Source organism: Peromyscus maniculatus, chromosome 8, assembly GCF_049852395.1.
Source record: "Peromyscus maniculatus bairdii isolate BWxNUB_F1_BW_parent chromosome 8, HU_Pman_BW_mat_3.1, whole genome shotgun sequence".
Classification (NCBI taxonomy): domain Eukaryota; kingdom Metazoa; phylum Chordata; class Mammalia; order Rodentia; family Cricetidae; genus Peromyscus; species Peromyscus maniculatus.
This window is the reverse complement of record NC_134859.1, coordinates 44,008,525-44,029,487: the sequence shown is the minus strand read 5'-3', so window position 1 is coordinate 44,029,487 and position 20,963 is coordinate 44,008,525. Positions and strand designations below refer to the sequence as shown.

The window sequence follows — 20,963 nt, the reverse complement described above, 5'->3', positions numbered from 1 at the left end:
GTGTGCTTTGGGGAACACAGAACCCAGGGGGCATCTGAAAACCCACAAACCAAAAGAACTCTAAAGACACAAGGCTGCCTCTCTCAAGTTCCTGACAAACACACCAAGATGGAAAAGGGTGATATTTTAGTCAATAAGTGGGCCTGACTGAGCACCAGGAATTGTGTAAATGACACAGTCTCAAGACCCCATCCTGAAGATGTAAAACAGAGCCTGGCAGAGAGCTGACACTGGCCAAAGATTCATCAGTGCCAAGGTGCAGCCAAGGGCAAGGAAGGAGACCTCTGGGCTTCAACTTGCCACCGAGCTGTTGAAAGGCAGGATACCCACAGTTCTAACTCCACCTCATGAAGTTTCTGTGATGATGTAGGTAAAATACAGCACAGAAGTCAAGTGAGGTGGTTCATGCCTGCAATCTCAGCACCAGGGAGGCTGAGGCAAGGGAATCACCATGAGTTCCAAGTCAGCCTGGGCTGCAGAGTGAGACTGTCTCAACAAAATAAACTAGTACAACGAGGCAAACGGATGCAGTTGAGAACGGCCTGGCGGCTTGGAAAAGGCTGAACATAGAGCTCCTGTGAGCCCCAGCAATTCCACTGCTGGGTAAGAAGCACGTGAGAGAAGCACAGAACAGAAGCCTGCTGCGCTGCGGCCCTCTGAGAGCACTGCTCCCAATTATCCAAAGGTGTGGCAACCGAAATGCCCACCCACACAACGACCACGCAGCATGACACAGACAGAGGTTCTGATGCACACAAAAGGCATGGGAACCTCAAGAGCACTGTATCATTGTATCATCAAATATCATTGAAAGCAGCCAGACACAAAGGCCTACATACTATAGAATCCCATTCACGTGAACTATGTGGAACAGGCAAATCCACAGACCAGAAGGCAGGTTGAATGTATACCCAGGAGCAAGGGGAAAAGGCACGGGGTTTCTTTGGAAAGTGATGAAAATGTTCTGGGATGAGACACTGGAGATTGCTGCAGAGTACTATGAATATGCTAAAGCTAGAGAACTCTACAATTTAAAGGGGTGAATTTTATGGCAAGTGAATTATACCTCAATAACACTACATAAGGAAAAAACACCAAGCATGATGTCTAGCCTATAAAACCTCAGCAATGTTAGACATAGTTATACTTTTCCTGCCCAAAGCATCTCCCACCCAAAACCCTGGCAAAAGGAGTACAATGTACTCACAGGAAAGTGATGCACTATGGCTCTAGACAACTATATCCAGTTGGGGAGAAGAGGTTGGCAAAGGAACAACTGAGCCAAAGTACCTTCTGCCATTTGGGAGGCAGTGACAAGAAAATCCAAACCCTCTTGCTGCATCCACACAATGATCTCTGAATAAGCCATGGGGAAGGGAGGCACTTAATATATTTCTTTTTCAACATTCTGCAAACTGGGAGGCCCCATCATGCCATGACCTTTAGCTGTGGAATCTGTGACTCAAGAGAGGGCAATTTGCTTGCTGGAGGCTCACACAGCCTCCATGAAAAGTCAAGAATTCTCCCATTTCTTGGCTTCTTTATAAGAGTCCTTAACAACCCCCCCCACCCCCCCGCCCCGAAGAAAAAAGCCAGCAATGACTTTTCCCCTGAGGAAAGTGGGTAGAGAGATGTGAGCTGGGATAGGGGCAGACTGCTGGAAGACTGGCAGAACCCTGCTTTGAAATGCAGGAGTGCTGGCAGAAGGTCCAAGAGCTCTAGGGACACTAGCAGTGCCCGGCCAGCTGAACATATTCCCTCTCCCCGTAAACATGATGAGTGCACACTGTCAATGGACCGTCCACAGCACAGGAAAATCAGAGCTGGAGTGAGACGACTCCTGAACCATGTGTATCCTGGCCTCCATCTTAAGTGGCCTTCTTATCCCTTGCCCCTGAGGTCTGACCAACAGGCTACCCAGTTTGATTGTGTGGCATCTTTTTGGTTTATGGCTGTAGGGCTTTAGGGTGACATTATATTAAGTATAGCTATATGACCTTCCCCAAAGGGGACAATGGGGACCTTAGCAATTGGTGTAAATAGCCTCAAATCCCAGGCCACCCTGGCTCAAGTCCTCACAGGCATCATTATTCACTCAGCAAACTTCTGCCCAGGCCTTCTTTGAATGGCCTTGTACTGCACACTAGAGACCTAGTACTTTCCAGGCCACAGTCCCAGATCCTGGTATCTCTAGGAAAAGGTTTCCAGTAGGCAGTCAGGGAAGCAGAGGCCCAGAGTAAGAACCATGGCTCCAGAGAGAGCTGGCAGGGAAGCTGGTGACTGAAACACACCAGCAAACCTCAAGGTGCACAGAGCAGCTGGGGGACAGTCAAGGGTGTAGGGTAACTATACTGACAACTCCATCCCTAGAAATAATCAAAATCACCGAGTTGTGCACTTTAAACATTTCAATTACATTCATTTTATCTCAATAAAGCCATTTTTAAAAGCATACAAAGAGAACTCTCACATCCTCCTCTAGGATCTAGCCCAGCAAGTGTCATCCCCCTCCCCCTCCCCTTCCCCTTCCCCAACCCTTTTATCTATGCCTTCACTATAATCTACCAGATCTAGCCCAGGTCCACAATCAGTGTGCCAGTCTAGTCTAGGTACCCACTGACTGTCCAGAACCCAAGCTCCAGGTTTCCACTGGGTCAGACATGCCATGCCTCTACCTAATCTAACCATGCCAAAGTCAACCTCTCGGTTTCCCCCCAGGACTTGCCCTACCTGTAACCACCCACAGGTCCCTCCTGTACCACTTGCAATCACCCCACTTGATACCCAGACCTCCCCAGGGTCTTGACTGGTGAGTTTCCTTGATATCCCCAAACATATCTTTTCTACAGCCTGCCAGATCTAGCCTGGGCCCATCATGTAGTACACCAGCCTAGTCTGGCCTCCCCTGCCTGTACCAAAAAGGACCTCTAGGCTTCAGCCAGGACCCTCCCCACCTATCCTCCAAACCCAAGATGCTCCCACACCATATCCTTCCTACCTTTCCACCCAGCCAGATCTAGCACCACACTCCAGGCTGGGACCAGGAAGCACATCGAATATACCAGCCCAGTAACCTCTGTCTGCTTGGCTTCATTCCATCCAAGACACATCCAGTCTTTAGGCCCAAACTACCCATATATCTTGTCTGCCCCAAACCTGTTCTGTCCATAACAGACTCAGAACTCTAACAAAAGAAGTCCATATGCACAGATCTCATCATAAAAACACTAACAATATGAAAAATCAGGCCAGTATCCTCTCTCTAAAACCTACAAGTCCTATAGAAATGTTCACCAATGAGAATTACCTAGATGAACTCCAGGATATAGAATTTGAAAGAACAATCATAAACTTCAAAGAATTCAAGGAGTCTGAAGAAGACACAAAGAAACAACTCAATGAAATTAAGGAGAAAAGAGCTGAAGGTGCTGGGCGGTGGTGGTGCACACCTTTAATCCCAGCACTCGGGAGGCAGAGGCAGGTGAATCTCTGTGAGTTCGAGGCCAGCCTGGTCTACAGAATGAGTTCCAGGACAGGCTCCAAATGCTACACAGAGAAACCCTGCCGCCCCCCCCCCAAAAAAAAGCTGAAGGTCATTCTTCTGCTCGATGACCAAGAAAACACAAACACATCTCAGCTTTTTAAAAAAGTGAAAAGATGATTAAGAGCACTCCAATCCATTGGGATAGGAAGCAAGCATACATCATTACACTAATATCTGAGAAAACAGACTTCAAACTACAACTAATCAGAAGAGACAAAGAGGGACACTTCACTCTAACCAAGAGAATAGCTAACCAAGATGACTTTACTATCTTAAACATGTATCAAACTCTGAGGCACCCAATTTCATTAAAAATCTATTACTGAGTTTAGAGACACAGATTAACATTCATTAATAATGAGTACTCCATTTCAATATCCCACTTTCTCGAATAGATGGGTCATCTGGACAAAACATTAGAATTAATAGATATATCAAATGTAACTAATGGATATCTACAGAATATTCCACCCAAACACCAAATACACAGCAGCACATGGAAGCTTTTCTAAAATAGACCACATCTTGGGACACAAATCTTTATGAATAAAAAAGACTGAAATCACTCCTTGTATGCTATCTCACAATACAATACAAATTAAAATCAACAGCAAACAAATCTCCAGTAAATACACAAATTTAGATTAAACAACTAGCCGGGCGGTGGTGGCGCACGCCTTTAATCCCAGCACTCGGGAGGCAGAGGCAGGTGGATCTCTGTGAGTTCGAGGCCAGTCTGGGCTACCAAGTGAGTTCCTGGAAAGGCGCAAAGCTACACAGAGAAACCCTGTCTCGAAAAACCAAAAAAAAAAAAACCAAAAAAAAAAAAGATTAAACACCTCACCACTGAATGATGAATATGTCAAAGAAGAAATCAAGAAAGAAATAAAAAAAAAAAACTCCCTAGAATTAAATGAAAATGTGAACACAATATAACAAAACCTCTGGGACATATTGAAAACAGTCCTATGAGGGAAATTTATAAATCTAAGTGCCTACCTTAAAAAAATCAGAAAGAATGCAACTCGAAAGTTGGATAAAGAAAAACAAACCAAATTCAAACACAAGTGACAGCAAGAAAAAAATAAAAACCAGAAGTCAATGAAATAGAAACAAAACAATACAAAGAAACAATGACTCTAAGATCTGGTTCTTTAAGAAGATAAACAAGATTGACAGACCCTTGGCCCAACTAACCAAAAGGAAAGAAAGGACCCAAATTAATATAATCAGAAATGAACAGGGAAACATGACAGACACTGAAGAAACCCATAATGTTATAAGGGAATAATGTTTTGTTTGTTTTTCGAGACAGGGTTTCTCTGTGTAGCTTTGCGCCTTTCCTGGATCTCGCTCTGTAGACCAGGCTGGCCTGGAACTCACAGAGATCCGCCTGGCTCTGCTGGGATTAAAGGTGTGTGCCACCACCGCCCGGTAAGGGAATATTTAAAAAAAACAAAAACAAAAAAAAAAACCTGTACTCCATATTAAGCTGGAAAACCTAAAAGAAATGAGAGGATTTCTAGATTCAAACAGACTACAAAAATTAAACCAAGAAGTCAGGAACCTAAACAGACCCACAACAAATGAGGACAATAAGATAGTAATAAAAGCCTTCCTGCTTAAAAGAAAAAAGAGAAAAAGTCCAAGGCCAGATAGAATCACAGCAGAATTCTATTAGACTTTCAAAGATCTACAGCTAATGTTTCTTAGCTATTCAAAAAAGAAAAGAAACATAAGGAACACTCCTAAATGCCTTCTACAAAGCCAGTTATCACTCTAATGCCTAAACCAGGAAAAAAATAACACAAATAACCAAAAAACAAAACAACAAAAAAAAAAAAAAAACCTACAGGCCTCTATCCCAATGAATTAAAAAAAAAAACTCATTAAATAATTCTTTCAAACAGAATACAGACATACATCAAAAAGATTATCCAGCATGGCCACTGTTTTATCCTTGAAATGCAGGGATGGTTGAACATATACAAGTCAACAGATGCATTAAATCACATAAATGGGTTTTAAAGACAAAATTCACATGCTCACCTCAATAGATGTAGAAAAAGCCTTTGACAAAATCCAACATGCTTTCATAAAAATCTTAGAGAATGTAGGGCTACAGGGAACATACTGTAACACAATAAAAGCTTTAACCACAGCCAACATCATCCTAAATGAAGAAAAGCTTGAAGAAATCCCACTGAAGTCAGGAAAGAGACAGGAGGTCCACCATCCCCACTCCTTTTCAGCACTGTGCTTGGAGTGCTAGCTGGTGCAATAAGGCAAAAGGAAATTAAAGACAGGAAAGAGGAAGTCAGACTATCCCTATTTTTAGATGATATGATACTATATATTAGAGATCTCAAAAATTCTACCAGGTCTAGCCGGGCGTTGGTGGCGCACGCCTTTAATCCCAGCACTCGGGAGGCAGAGCAAGGCGGATCTCTGTGAGTTCGAGGCCAGCCTGGGCTACCAAGTGAGCTCCAGGAAAGGCGCAAAGCTACACAGAGAAACCCTGTCTCGAAAAACCAAAAAAGAAAAAAAAAAAAAAATTCTACCAGAAATCTTCTAGAAGTGATAAAGAAATTCAGCAATGTGGAAGATACAGAATCACCATGCACAAATCAAGAGCTTTTCTATGCACCACAACAAACATACAGAGAAGGAGATCATGGGCACATACCCATTCACAATAGCCTCAAAGAAAATAAAATATCTAGGAATAAACCTAGCCAAGGAAATCAAAGACCTCTACAAATAAAACTTTAAAATTCTGAAGAGATAAAAACACTAGAAAATGGAAAGACATCCCATGCTCATGGAATAATAGAAATAACATCATGAAAATGACAATTTTACCATACACTATTCTCCAATTCAATGCAAGCTCAATCGGAATCCCCATCTCATTCTTTACAGAAATAGAAAAAACTATCCTAAAATCCATATGGAACCACAGAAGACCCCTGATAGCCAAAGCAATCCAGAGCAAAAAGAACAATGCTAGAGGAATTGGCATTCAAGATTTTAAGATATATTACAGAGCCACAGTAATAAAAAGAACATGGTACTGGCACAAACACAGTCATGTAGACCAATAAGGGAAAAAAAATTAAAGACGCAAACTTGAGTACATGTAACTTCAGCCACTTAATATTTGACAAAGACACCAAAAACATAAGCCGGAGAAGAGAAAACATCTTCAACAAATGCTTCTGGGAAAATTGGATTAGACCTTGAACAAAAACTAACTCTTAAATCACTGAAACAGCTAGAAGGAAACATAGACAGTACTCTAATGATAACATAGGCAGTACTCTAATGATACAGGTGTAGCAAAGGACTTTCTGAATAGAACTCTGTTAATTCAAGAATTAAAGCCAACAATTGACAAGGGGAATTTCATAAGACTAAAAGCTTCTGCAAAACTAAAAGAACAATCAACAGGGTGAAGAGGAAGCCCACGGAATAGAGAGTCTTTGCCAGCTATAAATCTGACAGAGAATTAATATCCAGAATATATAAAGAACTCAAAAAAAGAAAGAAAGAAAACAAAGAGTCAAACAAACAACCACAAATGACTCATTAGAAAAATAGGCCAGGCATGGTGGCGCACACCTTTAATCCCCACACTCAGAAGGTAGAGGCAGGCAGATCTCTGAGTTTGAGGTCAGCCTGGTCTACAAAGTGGGTTCCAGGACAGCCAAGCCTACGTGGAAAAACTGTTTCAAAAAAGCAAACAAACAAACAAACAAAACACCAACATACATACATACATACATGAATGAATGAATGAATGAATGAATGAATGAATAAATAAATAAATAAATAAATAAATAAATAAAGGAGGGAAGGGGGAAGGATGGAGGGGAGGGAGGGAGGGAGGAAGGGAAGAAGGGAGGGAGGGAGGGAAGGGAGGCAGGCTAGAGACCTTAACAGAGTTCTCAGAAGAAAAAAATTGGTTAACAAATATCTCAAAAAATGTTTACCTTCCCTAGCAATTAGGAAAATGCAAATCAAAACAACTTTGCGATTTCATCTTACTCTAGTCAGGTTAGCAATGATCAAAGGAACAACCAATAACAAGTGCTGGAGAGGATGTGTAGAAAAGGGAACCCTCATTCACTCACCATTGGTGGGACTGCACCAAGTCACTATGGAAATCAGTATGGTGAATTCTCAAAAAGCTGAAAGTAAATCTACCATATAACCCTACCATACCACTCCTTGGCATATATGCCCGAAGGACTCAACATCCTACTCCATAGAATATTCATTACTGCCCTATTCATAACAGCTAGGATATGAAACAAAGGAAATGTCCTACATCTGATGAATGGATAATGGAAATGTGGTACATATACACCATCCAGCTGTAAAGAAAAATGAAAACATGAACTTTGCAGGTAAATGGATAGAACCAGAAGAGATCACATGCTTTATGTTCTCTCTCATAGGGACTCCTAGCTTCAAATCTCTAGAAACTGGGAAAGTAAAATGGAACCACTGCCAAGAAAGGGGTTCAGGAACAACAGAGAGGGAAACAGCAGAGTTTGAGTGATCTGATCTGGGAGATGGATGTGGGAGTGCTTTAGGGAGGGAGAGGGAGGAAAATACAGAGAAGAGCAAAGGGGGAGAATGGGATACACTGATCTGATATGGGAAAGGGGGGCTCTTCAGGGAGAGGGGAGGGAAGTTAATAGAGGAGGGAGGTGGATTAAAAAAACAAGGATGTCTGAAAGTCACGAGCAATCATACTACTAGTTACCTCAAAAAACTATAATACACACAATTCTGTGTATAAATAGACATATCATGTTAACAAACTTTTCTCATCTGAAAGTACTACCTCCAAGAGCCAAGGACCACCTAACCAAAACCTCAATATGAGACATGAGCAGCCAGCCCTCTTTCATGGTACCAAAAGGTGCCATGAAAGTTTCCATAGAAGTGAGGCACCCAACAGTCCTACCCAGCTATGATGCCTAGGAACCACATCAACTACCAACATGGCACCATTACCTGAGTGCAGTAGTGGCGAGCATACATTGGTGGTAACTTAAGATGCACTCAACAAGAAGGAAACCATGCCTGGTTCTGGAAACCTAGCTAACCACTCAGACGTAGTGAAGTCATGTATGCTAGAAGAAGACCTACAGCCATTCCTTTACAAAAGCAACATAATACCTAACTACAATTTAAACCTTTGACCTGATGCCCACGAATAAGGGGATTTCTCACCCTGCATCAAGGAAACATCTCTTTGTAACAACAGAGACCACTACAAAAACAAACAAATAAAAATAAATAAATAAATAAATAAAACCAAACACCACCACAAACAAAAAACCCCACAATCAATCAAAATGCAGAGTTGTTGAGCCCAGTCCCAATGGATACATCTATAAAACACTCTTGCACCTAAGTAAAGCTCAGGGAACATTGTGGAAGAGGAGGCAGAAAGACTCAACCGATCAGGGAATTTGCTGTGAGACTGTGCCAGTAATGTCAAAAGCAATACCCATAAAATCTCACCAACATGGCTGCCTAAGCATTACATGAACAAGCATATAACAATGGACATGGCAAAGGGGAAGTGGAAAAGCCCATGAGGCTTCAACTCTACACAAAGAACCACAGGCAACTGGAATGCTGAGAGTGAGAAAAATAGTCTTCCCCAATATCAAATAGTTAGCCCCCAAAAGCAAACATACAAGTAACACAAAGACCAAGCAGGTTATATTTAGGAATACATATGTAAATATAAACATATATGTATGTAATAACAATTAATGAAAAAAGAAGAGGCCATGAAATTGAACGAAAGCAAGAGGGGTATATGGGAGTGTAGACAAGTTTTCCTTTGTCCCACAGTCACTTGGTCCCAAATAAACACACAGAGGCTTACATTAATTACAAACTGTTTGGTCTATGGCTCAGGCTTATTGTTAGCTAGCTACTATATCTTAAATTAACCCATTTTTATTAATCTATGTATTGTCACATAGCCGTGGCATTACTGGTCTGCTGGCATCTTGTTGCTCTGTCGGCAGCTGGATCGTGTCCCCCTGACTCTGCCTTTCTTCCTCTTCTATCTCTCTTGGATTTCCCACCTGGCTCCATCCTGCCCTGCCATAGCCCAGTGCAGCTTTATTTATTAACCAGTGGAAGCAACACATTCACAGCATGCAGAAAGACCATCCTATAGCCCTGGAGGGTTTTAAGGAAAGGGAAGGGAGAAATACTGTAATTATATTATAGTCACAAAAAATTAAAATTAAAAAAATGTGCAACCCTGACAACCTGTGTTCAATCCCCTGATCCCATAGTAGAAGGAGAGATACAACTCCTCAAATAGTTGTCTTCTGTCCTCCACACACATGTCACAGCAAGCAAATACCTGCATGTCTGTGTGCTCTCTCTCAAAGTCAATTATCAGGCTGAACTACAGAGCAAGATCGCCTCAAAATAGTCATTTACCAAGACCTAAGTCTGGAACTGGAAAAATCGATTGCTTCTATGCCACACTGCAAGCATGTGAGTAAACAAAGTTCTCCTTCCCATCCTAAGGAAGTCAGGACACTGCAGGGGGTGAGTTTTCAGGTGACTCTGCCCCAGTCAGAGATAAGGTCAAAGGTCCCAAGGGCTATAACTATGATTTGCAGGAGCTGATGTGGGCCAGATGAGTAAGAGAGCAGGATGCCCAAGACTGAGCTGGCCCTATAGAGCATGGGGTGGCACAACTCCTCAAGGGATGATTTGGTACCAATAGCTGGATGATACCAGGAACCTGAAAGGATAGCCACACAGGCCAATGTCACAGTACAATGCACAACCATCTACAGAAGCAAAACACACAAAGGAAGCAGCCATCTCTTATCTCCACAGAACCCTTGCAAGTGCTGCTGGGAACTACCTTTAGCCCTTCAGTTAATCTTACTGAGCACAAAAAGACCCAGACACACCTCCTCTACACACACAGCTCCCCACACAGCCCCATGGCTGTCCTTCTCCACAGCCAGGCTAGAGGGCCTGCTGTTGTCCCTCCCAGATCCCCAGCACACCCTATCACTGTATGAAGCCACCTACACCTTAGGATTCCATGTCCCTTCCTCAAGGACTGTCCTGACCACCTAGGCCAGCATCTAGTAACTTGCCTCCATCATTAGAACAATAGCATGTTTCAAAACTAACACGTGCCTGTGATTTTGTCACGTAAGACCCAAGGGATACTACCCCAGTGACTTCCCTACTTACAACAGTACAAACCAGAGGCTATTCTTAGGCAGGGCTCTGAAGGGCTGCAAGTTCAAGAAGCACAATTAAGCCTTTAGCCTTTGTCTCTTCCTTAAAAACAAAAAAAACAAACAACCAAATAAACAAACACCAAACAAAACAAAACAAAATCAGGAAATGGCTATGTAGCCCAAAATCTTCTACCCTCAGTCTCCCAAGTGCTGAGGTTACAGGTATGCACTATCATGCTCAGCTTCCAAAGCCTTTAAAAACAGTGGCCTGATGCTCTGGGCTCCTGAAAGGTGGTAAGTATGTCTAAAACGCTGGACAATTTTCATAGTGGAAGTCTTTCTCTTCTTTGGTTAAAGATATTCCTAAATAATTGGGTTGGGGGGCAGTTATTTTGAAAGGAATATTTTTCTTAATTTATTTCTTGGAGTAGTATTAGTATAAATGAAGACAGCTGTTTTTTAAATACTCATTTTGTATACTGTCACTTAGTTTTCTAGTAGACTCAATAGGGTCCTTTAAGTTAAGGATCACATCATCTGCAAACAGAGATGGTTTGACTCCTTCCTTCCCTTCCCATGTTACCCTTTTATGTCTTTCTCCTCTTTTCTAACGGCTATAGCTAGAATTTCAGTACTGGGAATGAAAGGGGACAGAGTAGAAATCCTTGTCTCATCCCTGATTTTAGAAGAAATGTCCTCGGTAAATTTCCATGGAATCTAATGTTGTCTATAGGTTTGTTGTATACAGCCTTTATTATTTTGAAGTATGTCTCATCTGTTTGTGAAGTTTCTAGAACTTTTATCATGAAGGCATGTTGAACTTTGTCAAATGCCTTTTCAGTGTCAACTGAAATCACGTGGGTTTTTTTCCTGAGATTTGTTTATATGGTGCATTACATTTATTGATTGACATATGTTGAACCAACTTTGCTGTTGTGGGAGGAAGCCTACTTGGTTGTCATTACATTTACGCTTGCCACTACTGAACCTTGAGGATTATCATGCCATGCTGGTCATTGCTGTGGTTCACAGGCATCACAACTTGGGTAGGTCTGTGGTGGCCTCCCTCCTTTGAAAGCTTGCATGGTGTCTTCTGGTACCATGGAAGCTAGTCCTCAGGGAGGAGGCATTCGGGTCAGTTCCAGCTCAGGGGCCTTTGGGCCCCGTGTCTGAAGTGCAGCAATGGGGATTCAACTTTTCATCTCTGGGGGTTAGTCAAGGGCAACAGCCTGCAATGTTTGGAGAGTCTCTTGAACAGCCCTGACCAACAATTCAAAACCCAGCTTCTCATGCCCAGTGCTGGGGGTTTTGGCTTTTGGAGGAAGTAGTGTCAGCCCAGACAGTTTTGTTCACTTAAACTATATATGTACATTTATACAAAGACTCTAAATGCTGCCAAAGACATAAAGTAAGCGGGCGGGCATTCACACAACATCACTGAGAATCGGTGTGGCGGTTCTTATAAGGTAAATATGAAACTACCATTTCACCAGAACTTCATCCCTGTGTACTTTACTCCAAAGAAATGAAAGCGGTGACACAAAAGTTACACACAACGGACGATGGCAGCAGTCTAGAAGACTTACAGGTGCACAAACAGCTAACAAACTCCATGGGCCATGTGCTCCACCAGTCAGCAGTGGAATCACATGATCTACCCCATACACAATTCTCTGGGCTGCCAGAGACCGAGACAAGTAGAAGAGCCGCCCCACAGGTGACATGCTGTGAGATTCACTCAAACCTCCCTGAGAATCTAGAGGAAGCCAGAATTGAACTGCTTAGGTAAGGACCCGACAGGATTGTTGTGGCAGATGAAGGTGTGGGTGCGAGGGATGTGATGCTCCTGCCTACACCAGCTTCAGCAACCTGCTGTGACATATACATTCACCCCTCTGTGCTGTGGGGTGTCATGGTGGGGAATGGGTGAAGGTACTGAGATCACCATGTCACCTTACAGCAGCAGGATTTACCTACAATGATCTTGGTGTAAAGGTTTAATTAAAATAGGGTTGCTGGGCATGGAAGCACATGTCTTTAATTCCAGCACTCAGGATGTAGAGGTGGTCAGATCTCTGTGAGTTCCAGGCTAGCCTAGTCTACACAGTGAGATGCAGACTAGCCAGGGATACATTATGAGACCATGTCTCAACAGAATAAACAAAATTTAAAATGTAATTAGATAAGAATTTAAAACTCCACAAAACCAAATCTACTGTTTCTTCCTCCATCTTATCTAAACGCAAGAACATTGGCAAGAACCTGCTACAGTCCTAGAACCCATAGTTGTAGTCAAAAAAGTCTTTGAAGTCAATCCTCAAGACCCTCAGCCCCGAGCTACAGTTATGCACTCTGCTGGCCCAGGGGCAGTCTGTGGCAGTCACGGGCTCTCAGGCTCCACCTTGCAGGGCTTCTTCCTTCATGGTGGCAAGTCTCTTAACCATCCTTCTAGAGCCAATTTGGGGTGAGCTAGATCAAATGTCTCCAACCAGACCAAATGAGTAGGGCAAGGGTAGAAGCCAATACTCTAATCTGTTTCACAAAGCACAATTAAACTGCTAAATAAATGCTTTTTCAGGCATGGTCTGGCTTCTGGACACTGCCACCCTCTCACAACCAGCCTCAAGGCACCCAGAACAGACAAGTTTGGCTCTGGCTTCACATGGTCTGTGTGGCTCAAAGAGCATGGAGGGGGCACAGTCGGTGACAGGATTCCCGCAGGTTTCTGCTCCCTAGGACTCACCCTCTCCCTCAGACAGCAAGTGGTCATGGAAGGAGGAAGTCTGACTCCTGGGGTAGCCACCAAACGACCCATGAAACCACCACTCCCAAGGCCTCCAGGTTTGGGGCCCTTCCAAAGGTAACCGTGTTTCGCGGTCCCACGTCAGCCCCTCAAGGCAGCACACCTCTGGGAACAGTGAGTCCTGCAACTGCTGTAGTCAGCTACTTTGAGAGTATGTGTCGGGCTGGTCTGCAATGACAGCACTGCCCTCCTGCTCAGCTCCTCTCCACACACTTAGCACTTTGGGCTCACACAGAAGGATGCATGGGAAGAACTCACCTGTAGCAGTACCTGCTCCCTATGAGGTCCTATCTCCCAAACCCCACCAGCTCAGCTCCTTCTCTTATAACAACAGCACAGCCATTATAGAGATAGGAATCCAGTCCTTACCTAGCTCAATCTAGTCCAGAGACTCCAGTGGCTGAAAAGCAAACACATGGGTAGGTGACTCCAGGGATACTTACTCTGATCAGTAACACTGGGCTAGAAATGAAACTGCTCCCTAGGCATGTTAGGACTATGGCTGATAAGGCCTTGGAACACTGGCAAGCCAGTCTGAACCTCCAACTTTCCCATCCTATGCCCCCAGGTCACAAGAATGATAATGGTCAGAATCCAGTACCAAGAAGACAACACACAGGCAGACAAGCTTACAGTGGGGCTGCTATATGAACCATGATGGCAAGACACGGGAAATGTTATGTTCTCAGAGAGTAGCATGTGGCAACATGTGGTAAGAAATAGAACATTTAGATGCTGACAATGCAATTATTCCATAGATAGTGAGTTACAGAAACAACACAAAGCAGAGTAAGGTCCTCTTGAGTGATCATCACACATTGCCCAAAAGACTGCCTCAAAGTACATACACACTACACAGGCATTTGTTCTGGGAACCCCTGCCAATGCACAGAGCCAGCACTTCTTGATTGGACTGTGTTCTGGTGATTGGCACCCTCTGGAGATGTTTGGTAAAACCCCACAAGCAGCCTTTCTGAATCTGGAGGTGGAAACATAAAGCACAAGAGTTTACTGAAGCAGACCACAGACTGATAGGATGTAGAAGTGCTTATAAAATATGCCAGGATGGATAACTGGGGGTTGCTGTAGTTTAGATCCTGAATGTTCCCAAAGGCAAAGTCAGAGTGGTGTTACTGGGAGATGATGGTACTTTTAGTTGGTAAGGCCTAGGAGGGACTTCATTAAGTCGCTAGGAGCTTTGGAGCAGTTGAAAGTATGAACCAATCCAGAGCATGCTGGTGGCCAGAAAAGGTAATGTCAACAAAATCTGCTGTCACTCCTGCTCTGCATCCCTGGCACCCATCTGCCAAACCTGCATTCACTAACCTGTCTCCCTTAGCTACTGCCCTGTGTCTTTCCAAACTGCACTCTTCACAGCAGGCTCATCACTCCTAGGTATGGAATGTTCCTTTACACTGTGTGAATATATGTCACTGTGACTGGTTTAATAAAGAAGCTGATTGTCCAATAGCTGAACAGAATAAGTTTAGGTAGGAGGGCCAGACTGAGAATGCTGGGAGGAAGAAGGGCAGAGTCTGGAGATGCCAGAAAATGCAGAGGAAACAGGACATGTAGAAAATGAGGTAACAAGCCATGAACCATGTGGCAGAAGATAGATAAGAAATATGGGTTAATTTAAAATGTAAGAGTTAGCTAGTAACAAGCCTGAGCTATCAATTGAGCATTTATAATTAATATTAAACCTCTGAGTGGTTATTTGGGAAGTGGCTGCCAAGACACAGAGAAATTCCGCTTACATGGAGTCGTTTGAAAATAGACCACCTTGAGCTAGGCCAGCAGTTCTAGTATCCTTTTAAGAACCCGTGAGACAAAATATTTTATAAGCACTAAGGTATCATTTGCCCTGGCCTTGAACTCATCATCCTCCAGCCTCAACCTCCTTAGTGATGAGGCTGCCAGCAAGGACCACCAAGCCAGGCTCAAGTTCCATGTTTTGTTTCAAAGAATGAAGTGCCAAAAGTATACAAACAAACACTGTAATCCTGTAGGGCAAAAGGACAGAGAAGGCCTTTCTGCTTCAACAAACCCAAAATCCTCTGAGACCCAATTCTGAGCACCAGGAGCCCCTTCCAACAGCTCCCAGGCACCTCACCTTCCAGTAAGCCTCATCCCTGAGCTGTCCAGCTTTCCCATCCTGTACCCTCCAGCCCTCTTGCTAACAAAATGTAGTGCAGTCATACCCTGGTATAATACACCACCATAAAAAATGAAATTCTAAATAGTACTCAAGATAGGTGAACCATGAGAACATTAGTTGACTGAAAGAAGCCAGATCAAAGGTCACAAGTTCCATGATTCCATTTTTATGAAATTCTCATAGTAAAAGAAAGGAGATTCACAGCAGTGATCACCTGGGAATAGGAAGTGGGATGCAGGATGGCTGAAGAGTTATGAGGTGTTTCAACTAGAGCATGGTTTCATAGCACTGTGAATGTGTTAAATGCAACTGAATTATACACTTTAATGTGGTTAATTTTGTGTTATATGAATTACACCTTAAAGAACAAAAGTAAACAAAAACAACAGATCCCACAGCCCTGGCACATAGTAGGCAGGCCTACAGATATGGGCTTTACCTCCTCCCCTCTGTTGCAACTGGCCTAAGAGGGCCCTGCAAGCCTAGCCCCTGCCAGAGGGCAGGTGGGGTTATTAAAAGCCTCTTCCCTGACAGGCTGCCCACAGCTAAAGGACTGTTAGAAGATGATGCTGTTTGTGGCAGAGGGAAGAATGATAGATGCTAGACAGCCTCTGGGCAGCAGCTTTGCACAGAAGTCATGACCAGTTCCATGCAGAGTCCCTCTTCATAAAAAAAAAAAAGGGGGGGGGCATGATGGGAAGACAGCCCACAAGAAAGCACTCTTCAACAAGGACAGCCCAGACTGGATCCTCTAGCTGGCCCACTTGGCAGGCAGCTTATCCACATCTATCCAGGAAGCCAGGAGCTGGTCTATGCTTTCGCCCAGCTCTTCCTGACAAGTCACAGGGCTTCTCCACACCCAGTCCCTTATCTCTTCACCTATAAGACTGCTGTGGATATGAAAGAGTAACAGTGGCCTGGGACAACAAAGAAACCCTTTGTATACCATGGGAGACCATGGTTCACAAAGAAGAAGACTCACTTCCAGAGAGGAAGGCAGATGGAGACTGGAAAGTAGAGGGCTTTGTCTGTCCTGGTGCCATGTGTCCATGAGAAAAGCCTTCAGTAGTTTCCATACCATATGACTAAGCATCTAGAAGAACCCTGAGATGAGGACAGTGTGATTGGTAGCAGAAGGGCCAATTCAATGCTGGAGATCAGGGGCTATAACCCACCCTGGCCAGATTTCTTGACCAGCTGGCAATTTTGAACTGGCCTGGCTCTGGCTCTGGCTGTCCTCTACCCACCTTAGCATTTACCTGACATCTAAAAGGCAACTGTGTAGCTGACATTGGGACATGGCCGACATGAGCCTAGGTCCTCCCGCATCTCCTACCTGTGGTACCCATTTTCTGTGTGAAGAGGACTCTGACAGCCTGAGGTGGAGATCTCAGCTGATGACACCTGGCCCTTTCACTTCCTGTCCTCTAAAGCCTTCAAACCAGTTCAATCTTCATATTGCCATCTTCCAGAAACCAAACCTACACACACAAACAAGACTGAGCAGAGCCTGTTGATCTCTCTGGGCCAATGTGAGATGGCACTGGAGGTACAAAGCAGCTACAGCAGGACAACAGCAGGGTCCAGGGGTTCAAATTGGCTAGGAGAGACAGAACAGGCTTGAGGGCCAGCTCCCCTGAAAGGTTACAACGGTACGCATTCCTTATCTGTGCTCATTTTCTCATTTGCTGCTTCAATGTGGAGTCCAAGCCAGACCCTTCAGCCTGAATCTGCTACTGCTGTGATGAAACACCATGACCAAAAAAACAAGTTGGGGAGCAAAGGGTTTATTCGGCTTACACTTCCATATCACTGTTCATCACTGAAGGAAATCAGGACAGGACAGGAAGGAAATCCAACAGGATAGGAAGCTGGAGGCACGAGCTGATGCAGAGGCCATGGAGGGAAGCTTACTGGCTTGCTCTCCATGGCTGGTTAACCTACTTTCTTTCTTTCTTCTTTTTTAAAATTAATTAATATATTAATTTATTTATTTATTAGTTTTTGAGACAGGGTTTCTCGAGACAGGGTTTCTCTGTGTAGATTTGGTGCCTGTCCTGGATTTTGCTCTATAGACCAGGCTGGCCTCAAACTCACAGAGATCCACCTGGCTCTGCCTCCTGAGTGCTGAAATTAAAGGTGTGTACCAATGCCTGGCCTCAACCTGTTTTCTTATAGAACCCAGGACCACCAGCCTAGGTATGGCTCCAACCACAATGGGCTGGGCCCTTCTCCACCGATCACTAATTAAGAAATTGTCTTACAGGCCTGCCTACAACCCGATCTTATGGAGGCATTTTTTTTTTTTTTTTTAAATTGAGATGACTTTACCTTGTGTCAAGTCGACATAAAACTATCCAGCAAAATACCCCACCCTGTTTAGCTCTAGGGCACTGACCCAATTCCCTATACAGCAGCATACACTGGTAATCTTGAGACTCAAGCTACTGAGGCAGGAGGATAATGAATTTAAGGACAGACTGGCTTACACAGTTAACAGACAGGACAGTGTGCTAAGTGAGTACATGCCAGGGCAGGGCCGATGTCCCACACGCTCACTCTGTACTGCATGCTCAGTGCTTGCAAAACATCCTGTTTCCTGAGTGCCCATTCTACCTGGTGTTTATGAACTCAGCCCCTCCCATATCCCTGGAGTTACTGGGGGCTGTACATGCACCTTATTGTTCTCTAGACTTCCAAGATGGGTGTTACAATCACCTGAAGTTTCAGATGAGGGCACAGACACTTAACCCTAAGAAGCCTGCTCAATCTATAGGGAAAATGCTGGATGTAAACTGAGCTGAAAACTTGCTCTCTGCTATTCCAACCGTCTTCTGTGGCACACTAAAATGGAAAAGTGCAGCTGTCAGATTTCTAGGTCACAGCACATCCTCAAGTGGAAAGCAGGCAGATATCTTGACCCCCACAGGGTCCCAAGGCTCCCATGCCCCAGTGTCTTCCCTACTCCTCACAATGAGGCTCTGAGTGTAAACCAGGGGACCTTGAAAATGACCCCCTTTCTCTACTCCACTGGGGCTCTCAGCAGCTGTTCCCATTTCACACAGCCCCTTCAGTCAGGGGAAGAAGGAGGAGGTAAAAAACCATAAGCACAAAGTATATCAAGGAGCCAGTTTGTCTGTTAAAACCAGTGCCTGAGAAGATCAAGGACGTGGTTATTTCCCAATTCTGAATTATTTTTTCAGGAGATAAAAACAGTGACTCCTGTTCAGCAATATGCCAAAGGTGTGGCTGTTACCACAGGCTAGAAGCTTTTCTGGGGGACAGGAGGTTCCCTGCAGCTCCTCACAGCTGCAGAAAGTGAACATACACACACACACACACACACACACACACACACACACACACGCGCACACACACACCCTGTAAATATCCCCGAACCAGGGAATCTCTCTGATCACAGGTTAACTTACCAAGGGCAAGGAGGCCCAACAGAACTCTGGAGAAGCCCATACTAGCCTTCCTGTGACCCCGGCACACAACTCACAGCTCTCGGCTGCTCCGTCTATTAGGCAAAGACAATCCATTTGCTCAGTGAAGGCCAGGAGGGCAGGGACGGGATGGGACAGCCCCTCTTCTCGGCACTGCAACTTCTTCCCTAACACACCAAGGCCTGACAACAGCCCTGCCTTAGCCAGACAAAGATAAATGTCAACCTCATGTCACGGTGGCCCTCCATGACGGACTGGTACAAGAGTTACAGCACCAGCTACAGATCAGTGGGGATCAACCGTGAGCAGTCCCTTTCTCTGCCTGGGAGCCATCCTGCCAACAGTCAGGCTGGCCCCTAGTCTCTGGGACTTCTGGAATCATGAAGCTGACAGGTGATTCAACATGTTCAGGCCGGGGCAGGGATGAAGGAGGTGCAGAGCCAAATATGTAGACCCACTACAAGCTTCACTCACTGGGTGGTGTGCTCTCCCTAAGCCAAACCCAGGAGGACCAAGCGAGAAGAGCCCCAGGCAAAAAACCAACTGCGGTTTCATGTGAACTAGGTTGACCTTGACTCAGAAAACCAGTGAGTGGTTTGGAAGATTCCAGTTCCAGTCTCTAGAGACAAAATGCCAGCAAATCAACCCACTGGCTCTCCCCGCCTTCCCCAGAAGGACATAATGACACTGTGGGAATGGATGAGCAGGGCAGTGGCAGGTCCAACCCACGGCAGCTGAGAAGCAGCTTCAAGCGCTGAAACTAGAACAGGCACAAAATCTGGGGCAGTTTTCAAACCCCTCAGGCCCTCAGAGGACCTAAGTAAGGGCCTCTGTCAGCCAGAACCCTAGCCATACCACACAGAGCCTTGCTTTGGTGAAAGAATACGGGTCTTACTGAAAAGCCTGAAACTATCCAACTGGGCCAACCATGTCATGTAGATGGAAAAAGGGCAGCCCAGAGAACCAAGTTCCCAGGATAAAGAAAGACCTGTTTTCTGACTCTGACTGTTCCAAATCACTGTGCGGATTCATGTACATACACACACACACACACACACACACACACACACACACACAAAAAAAAAAAAATTAAAAATTAAATAAAATTAAGCAGCTTGGGAACCACTTAAAGATAACCATTTAGACTGGTGAGGTAGTCCACACCTTCAATCCTACCACTCAGGAGGCAGAGGCAGATGATCTCTGTGAGTTCAAGGCCAGCCTAGTCTACAGAGTGAGTTCTAGGACAGTCAGAGCTACACAGTGAGACCCTATCTCAAACAAACGAACATGAGAGCAAACAGATAAATAAATAACAGACACATTCAAATCAAAGGTCTTGATTTCAGTTAAACGGCACAGGGTCCTGGTAGTCACAAGACGGCTCAAGCAAGGCTTCTACACACAGAAAAAGGCCACCAGCATCCTCTGGAACATTAATGACCATGCAGAGGGTACTCAGGGACCCCATGGGTCCAACAGCATAGCATGCCCTCTCAGTAAACAGAAGGCAGGTGCCCACTTCATAGAACAAAGGCCCAGTTCACCTTTCTGGGTCGTCTTGCACACTGTGCCTAAGAGAACACGGGTCTGGGTCTGCAAGGGAAAAATAACTCTGAAGAAAATCTCAGCCCAGGGAAGCAAGCAAGGAGACAGGTGACAAACACCGGGAGAACACAAAGATCAAAGAAGCTGTATGAGACAGGGTCTCAGCCAAATGGCTTGTAAAGGTGTATGTGGCAGAGAGAGCATCCACACT

General features: G+C 44.5%; 1 protein-coding gene across 9 annotated transcripts in view; it reads right to left on the bottom strand.

Moving 5' to 3' along the window:
* The window catches only part of Mprip (myosin phosphatase Rho interacting protein), a 117,270-nt gene that overhangs the window by 88,027 nt on the left and 8,280 nt on the right, over positions 1 to 20,963 (bottom strand). The gene's annotated exons all lie outside the window — the stretch shown is intronic.